General features: G+C 47.8%; 1 long non-coding RNA gene across 1 annotated transcript; it reads left to right on the top strand.

The window, feature by feature from the left end:
* The first annotated feature begins 1567 nt into the window (after positions 1-1567).
* LOC139032995 (uncharacterized) lies at positions 1568-6832 on the top strand. Its single transcript, XR_011485617.1, has 2 exons — positions 1568-2044; positions 4865-6832. It is a non-coding gene; the product is annotated as an uncharacterized lncRNA (long non-coding RNA).
* Positions 6833-7865: the final 1033 nt, after the last annotated feature.

The raw sequence follows: 7865 nt of genomic DNA, 5'->3' as shown, positions 1-7865 counted from the left end.
TGAAGGAAAGTGGCTAAGAACTAGACAAGGGTGGGACTTCCCTGGCAGTCCAGTGGTTAAGACTCCAAGTTTCCATTGCAGGAGGTTCAGGTTCAATTCCTGATCGAGGAGCTACTAATAAGATCCTGCCTGCCAATGGCCCAAAAAAAAAAAAAAAAAAGTAAAAGTCTCTTGAACTGAATAAAGCTAAAAAGACAACATATCAACTTAAAAAAATTACATGACAAAAGGAAGAAATTTTTTAAAAAAGGAATTAGACACAGGAGAATAACTAATTTTTGCAGGGTTAGGTCAGGATGGCTCCAAAGACATCACAGCCAGAACAGTCCTTAAATGATGCTCAGGACTCCAGGTGACTGACAAGAAGAGAGCCATCCAAGAAGAGAAACTACAAGAGCAAAGAGAAAGACCGGGATGCACATGGCACGTCTCAGTAGAGGACACAGCCCGCGTTCCCGGAACGCGGGTGAACAGGAAGGAGTGAGCAGACTGCAGAATTCGGCCCTTCCAGACATCAAAGGACTTGAGCTCTGAGGAACTCAGCCTCAGTTATGTCAACATTGGGGTTCTACGTTCTGCTTGTCGGCTTTGATTGTCTTCAGTTTGTTTCAAAAGCATAACAGAGGCGTGTGGTACAAAATTAAAAGCAAATTGCAAACCCCGGTTTTGTAAGAAGGAAGCCTGTCTCTCCACGCCCCGTCTGCCCCCTCAGCTCCCCACCCGTCACCCGTCGTCTTCCAGGACACAGCGCTTCTCCCTGTGTCCTGTGTGTCTCCCAGAGCGACTCGACAAACACACACAGACACACACTTGCGCAGCACACAAGCATGAATGTGCACACGAGGCTGGTCAGATTGCTTGAATCGTGACGCGTGGGTGGGCCCCACGGGCCTCGGGGAGGGGCTGGTCAGGGAAGGACCCAGGCCGCCGGACGCACAGTCACGCAGAGTTCCTCAGAGCCAGGCTTGGCTGCACAAAATGCAAAGCCCGATGCAAAATAAAAAGGGGAAATCATCACGAGAGGAACGGCCGAGCTTTCAACCAGCTACGAGGCCTCTGAGGAGGGCCCTGCCTGATCACGAGGCATGCAGCCCCTGACGTTGAGCCTGCCCGAGCCTGGCTCTGCAGGAGCCCCAGGATGCAGGCGGTCCCTCGGAGTCTGTCCTGAACTTGGGCACGGAGCTGCCCGCTCGGCTCACCTCTCCACTGGCCACCCGGGGCCAGTCTGGGGGTTGTCCTGCCCTGCACCTTGGCCCTTTGCCCACAGCTGATCCCGCCCAGTGGCCGGGAGGACCCCCAGCAGGAGTAGCAGGTGCTGGCAGGTGGGGAGGCCACGGGTGCTGGTGAGGGAGAGCAGGGGACCGAGGGACTCGGGGCGGGGTCTGCGGGGGTGCATGGTCAGAACCTTCACCATGGGCGCTAGATGGGCCAGTGGTGATTCGATCCGGAAGTAAATAAGGACAGGGTCTGAATTAGATGTCCCCCCAGAGGGGCTCAGGCCTCAGGCACAAGCGTAGGGGCTCAGAAAAGAGGCCAGGGCTGCAAAGGGCACCACTGTCGGCTCCCCCTTGGGGGGGGAGTGAGAAAGAGGACCAAACACTGGGGGAAGCACCAGCCAGTGGGGGGGAGGAGCTGGAGCAGGGAAGGAAGTGGAAAGTAGCAGAGGGGAGCCTCACCCCCGCGGGGAGGAGGACGGGACCAGGTGCCGGAGGGTCTCTCCGCCAGCCACACGAGAGTGACACAGGACTGCCCTTATCTGGGGTCAGAGCATCGCCCTTGGTCTGGGCAGAAACGGAGAGCAGCCTTCCGAGACCCCCTGAGAGGTGCTAGCGGGTGCCCTTTGCCGAACCAACCACAAGCAGTTCCTGACCTCCAGGCCTCCTTCACCTTGCTGCTTCCAGGGGCTACATCCACATCTCCAAAGTTTCCAGTAAGCAGCTCCAAATCCAGTCCATCCACATTCCTGAACTTGGAAGGACCAACTCTGCATCTCAGGGTGGGAAGCCCCCAGGCGCTGGGCAGCCGTCCTCGTCAATCCTGCAAGGTAAGTGTTTAAGTTCTTAGCAAACAGCAAAAAGGAGAGTGTATTATTCAACACTTAACCCTGTGTGTACACCTTCACTAACGCTTTAATCTTCAAAGCAAGCCCCAGATGACATTGCCTTTGTGACCTTCCACCTCTGCGCCTTCTGTGAATGGCGCCTCCCAGGGTCTCCGTACCTCGATCCCTTACTTAGTTCTCCAGCCAGCTCAGCGTGAGACCTCCTGGTGGAAGGTTGTTGCTGAGCCATGAACAGTGCCAGGATTCTTGGCCTCTGGAGGAGAGGAATTCAATCTGGGACCAGTGATGAGTCTTGATCGCTCAGAGCTTCTGTGTAATAAAGTTTTATCAAAGGATAAAAGAGATAGAGAAGGCTTCTGACAAAGACATCAGAAGGGGGCAGAAAGGGTGTCCCTGCTAGTTTCTAGCAGGAAGTTATATTCCTACTAGCAGGCTGCTAATTAGAGAAAGGAAATGTCTCAAAACTCAGAGGCTGGCACCAGGCCCCTCAACGCTGGCACAAGGTGAGTCATCCCAGGCCATAAAACGATCGACATGAATCTTAAAGAAAGGCAGATTTCTAAGCAAATACATTGTCTCACTAACCTAGCTTAACATTTTCATGGGTAAAACATACTGGTTTGTTGAGCTATTATCCTTTCTGAATCTTAGGCAGAACCGATTTGAAGAAAGAGTTTAAGGTAAATACATAGCTCACTAACATAGTTTAAGAAAAACATTTCATAAGAAAAATGCATAAGAAAAATGGATAACTCAAGGTTTGAGAAAGTTAAGTTCAGGTGGAACCAGGTGTCGTCATGGCAACACAGAATTTTAAAAGAAACCTCCTTTTAATTTTGCATACAGAAGGGAAAAAATCTGACACTTGTAGCTTGCTTCCTCTCGCCACTTAAGAGAGAGGTGAAACTGTCTGACACCTGCAGCCATTTCCTCTGTTTGGGGCCCCTGGCCTCCCTGCCTGTCACCTCTCACTGGCTTCCATTCTCTCAAGAGGCAATAAAAAATAGATGGTTCCACTTTCTTTCTAAGCTGATTATTTTTGCAACTTCCTACGTGACCTCAAGGGGGCTCCCCAGGCGGCACAGTTGGTAAAGAATCCTCCGGTCAATGCAGGAGACACAGAGACATGGGTTCGGTCCCCGAGTTGGGAAGATCCACTAGAGGAGGGAGCGGCAATCCACTGTAGTATTCTGGCCTATAAAATTCCATTGACAGAAGAGCCTGGTGGGCTACAGTTCATGGGGTCACAAAGGGTCAGACATGACTCACACAGCACAGCACCACATGTGACCTCGAACTCGAGGTCAAATCAAAACGTAGTGACCCCCTCCCTGATTCACCAATTCTGATGAGTCAGAACTCCAGAAATAGGCTTACATCAGACATTTAAATCACCAGGAATGACATCATTTTGCGTAATTATTTCCCATAAGACATATCTCAGCATTGCTTGTTCTTTATGCTATCTTTATGTTTATTTCTTCAAGATTCATGTCAATCGTTTTATGGCCTGGGATGACCCACCTTGTGCCAAAGTTATCTCAAAATGCATGTTGTAGGTGAGGGGCCTGGTGCTACTCTCTGAGTTCTGAGACATTTCCTTTCCTAATTAGCAGCCTGCTGGTAGGTATATAACTTCCTGCTAAATTTTTCATGCCAGATAAGCAGGAAAAGTACCAAACAATTTATTTTTCTTTCTTTATTTCCTTTTCTTTTTTTAAAAAATTTTTCGAGTGAAGCATAGCTGATTTACAATATTATTAATGTTCAGGTGTATAATACAATAATTCACTATTTTTTAAAAACCATCATCCATCTATAGTTAGTACAAAATGTTGCTTATATCTCCTTGCTACATGATATATGCTTGTAGCTTATTTATTTTATCCATAGTAGTTTGTACTTCTTACTCTCCTGTCCTTCTATTGCTCCCGCCCTCCCCTCTCCCCACTGGTCACCACCAGTTTTTTTTCTATATCTTCACGTCTGCCTCTTTTATGTTGTGTTCACTAATTGTTTTATTGTTTAGATCCCACATATAAATGATCTCATGCAGTATTTTTCCTTCTCTGTCTGACTCACTTCTCTTAGCCTTATACCCTCCAAGTCCATCCATATTGCTGCAAATGACAAAACGTCTTTCTTTATTTCTTAATTAATACACAATAGTGGTGTCATTGGGAAGTTTAAGATTCTGCAGCCCTGAAAGCAGGTTTACCTAGACCTCTGTACCAGCAGGGTGACCTCAGGCAAGTTACACCACCTCAGCTGCATTTAAATAAATTGATACATATAAAATAATAACTCAAGCTAATGGAGTTGAGGACTATATAAAATAATTTATATAAAACTGAAGACACTTGGCATATAAGATTTTTCAGTTAATGGTAGTTAATGTTTAATACTTAATTTTCAATTAGTGGTAATTAATATTTAGTTAATATTAAAGTACACTGGGTGGCACATGGTGCAGTCACGTGTGGTTTGAACACAGTCTCCAAACAAGCACACGCAGTTGTTGGCTCATGGAAATGAGGCTGACCCTCCTGGACTGGCATCTCCCATGACTTCATCAACCACTAGAATTTCTCTTGTTAATACCATGCTGAGTCCCGTGGTTTTGTTCCCTTCACGATCTGCATCCATGAGATCTTCACCATCAATTCCTGTCAAATGGACCTCTTGGAAAGGCAGGTCCATGATATAGACACAAGGATGGAGACTGGGTAGTTCAGAAATCTGGTAAGTTGAGAATTTAACAATCAGAAGACAGACCTTGTTTTCTTTGCTTGTTTCTTCCAGACAGAGTGTTAAAATCCTCCACAGGCCCCTAAATATGAGAAAGGAGGACTTGGTTGTGTCCAGGATGAAAGTGGGGTGCAGCTGCGTCCAGCCCACCAAGGATGGAGCATCAGGCACCTCCTTCTCAACAGGATGCCTGAAGCATATGTGCACCCCAAAATTAGAGTATTATTTGGATCCCCTGTGCAGAATGGTATTTCAATAATAGGGAATAATCAATAGTAAAAGTTAACAGCAAATGCTAGCTCAGTGTCAACCTTACCCTTATCTTGCCACTGATCCTTGAAGGATGGAACCATACAAGACACAAGACAGCTGTCCCACTTCCCATCATGTGTGACCCCAAGTTCCAGGACAGAGCGACTCTGAGCCAGGTAACAGAGAAGCAGAGTGTGAACATGGTTAGAAGTCCAGTCGCCTGTCAACCCCTCTGTGGGGAAAGGGAACATTCTTCTCCCTGACTCTCTCCTTACCCACCTTGAGAGGCAGGCAGGTCAGAGTCCAGGACTGAATCCATCATGACCTCCAGGCAGGCCCCCGAGAGCTGAGACACGGAGTGTTCCACGTCCGGGCGTGGCTTCCTCCTCCACCCGTGGGACGCTTGTTGACGTCCACCTCGCTCCCAACCCCCTTTCCGTCTTGTCCTCCGGCACCACCTTCAGGCAGGCTGGTCACACTCTGGCATCCTGTGAGGTATGCCAGTTGGAGGTGGTGAGATCCTGCAGGTGGGGACCGGGCTGTGGGATCCACACCCACAGAGAGATGCCCTTTGGACAAGGGGACTCACGGCAGCCCCGAGCCAACCAGAAAGCCCTGTCCTGGCTGACGTCCAGTCCACTGGTGGAATCAGGGGACGCCTGTCTCCCTGCCTGAGATTTCTGTGAGTTTTGGGCCCCCTCGTCATCCTCAGAGCAGAAGCATTGGCCTCCAGCACTGAGGAGGGGACGCCCACTCACCAAGATCAGCTCCAGGATTGCTTGCTGGTCCACTCCTTTCCTTCACAATCCCACTTCCACCTCCCATCTAAATGAGAATAGTTCATTCCTTCATGCATTCACACACAAGAACACTGAGTATTTTCTGTGTTTTGAAGTCACACGTTCTCACTCAGGAGGGCAAACCACTGTTTACCCCAGTTTATTAGCCGAGAGTCCAGTTGTTTCACAGCCAGAATTGACATCTCTGGATGGATTTTCTTGATTTAAAATGAAAGGAAGTCTCAGAACCTTTGCAAAGTAAACAGGAGCTCTCAATGTATCTCAAGTCAGAAACTCTATTTATTATTGGAAACTAAGTGTCCTTTGAAATGACACAGAGCCACACTGTAGGAGTCTCAAGGGTGTGATGCAAGGCCAGAGAATTTCCCATCATGCTCTTGGGCCCACTGTCAAAAGCTTCAATGTAAAAGAGCTTCTAGAAGCAGCCTCCGCTGTCATTTGTCATCAGTGACTGTGTACAGTAATGAATCATTCAGTAACATAGATAATTCTTGAAGTCACTGTGTGACTCCTCCGTCCCTCCAGATTCCTGAAGGAGAATAGAGCCTCTGTCAGGAGACAATGCCGATCAGATCGGCACGTCTGTGCTCATCACAGTCCCAGCGGCAATGAGCTCTCTCAGGCACTGGTCCAGAAACCTCCGAAGGCTCTCACCAAATGGCTCATCCCCACAGGCCAAGGGGACCAGGGTGGGCTTGCGGCTCCAGGACAGGATGATTGGCGGTGAGTCACCGAAGACCGCCCCCACCCCCCAACCCCCCGCCCCCGGCAGTGACCGACATCCTCGCCAACCCCAGGGCCACGGAGAAAGCAGCAGCTCCGGACGGATGCCAGCTTCGTCATCACCCGCACACCCCCACCTGAGTATTTCTAACTTAGACTTTTGAGGTTTACAATGAGAAGGCCCTTGTTCGACACTCTACTTGTGAAAACCTAACCCTCCCATTAAAAATAGCCAGCCTCCCAAGCACCTCTGGCTTCCAGTCTGTGTTCTCATGAACAGTTTAGAGCACACAGTGTCAATGATAACCTTGTGCTATCTCTAAAGACACATTTAAAACTTTCAAAGACGCAGAATCTCAGAGGAATAGTATTCATTTTAAAACTCTAAATAATTTCAATCTATTGAAAACTCAGATATCAAGTTTGATTAGGAAACACTGACCCTCTTCAGTATACTTCTGAAACGTTGAGTTGGGTCAGCTTATAGGATTCCATTAACGTGCAAACATCCCCCGTGGGACCACAGGTCACTTCAAGGGGATGACAGTACAGTCTTCCTCCAGCAAGGCAGCCGATGAAACCTGTTGAAACCACCCTGATACAAAGGTTGGAGATGAATATTCATTTCCAAGTGCAAGCCAACCCCTGTGCGACATTAAACATGCTAGCCTTTTTCAAATAGCTATTCTCAATCACCGCTCTCTGTACTTCCAGACTTTGGCTGGAATGGGAACTGACATTGCCAAGATGCTGAGAAAAGGGAAAGACATGTCTTTTCCTGGCCTAGTTAAAGACAGGAAGGTAAAAAACCAGGCCACAGAATCTGTTTTCACAAGCATCTCAAGAGCTTTATTCAACATATGATGATCAGCTATACATAATTAAACACTGTTTTTATTGCTGATGCATTTCTCAAAAACTTTCCATCGCAGCGGCATCCAAGGGCCAGCTTTCATCTTCCTTCACTCCAGGCAAGAAGGACGTGTGTTAGGTCACCGGCCAGGTGCCCACATTTGTAAGCCCATCCCCACTGCTTCACAAAGAGAGAGTGTTTGGAAACCAACTCATAAAAGCAACTGAAAGCTTTGCTCCATAAACAAAAGAAAAATCCCATTTGGTGATCTTAGACTTTATGAATCTTACTCAAGTACTCAAGATGCTCAAGTGAAGCACAGTCAAATCATTGCGTTTGTTTCCATAAAATATCGTGCTGAGAGCCATGCTGAGATGTGTGGACACAGACCTAAAAAAAAAAAAAAAAAAACCTCCTGTTGTCAATG

Source organism: Odocoileus virginianus, chromosome 34 (genome assembly GCF_023699985.2).
Source record: "Odocoileus virginianus isolate 20LAN1187 ecotype Illinois chromosome 34, Ovbor_1.2, whole genome shotgun sequence".
Lineage (NCBI taxonomy): Eukaryota > Metazoa > Chordata > Mammalia > Artiodactyla > Cervidae > Odocoileus > Odocoileus virginianus.
The sequence above is the reverse complement of the archived record's forward strand: the minus strand, read 5'-3'. Positions and strand labels throughout refer to the sequence as shown.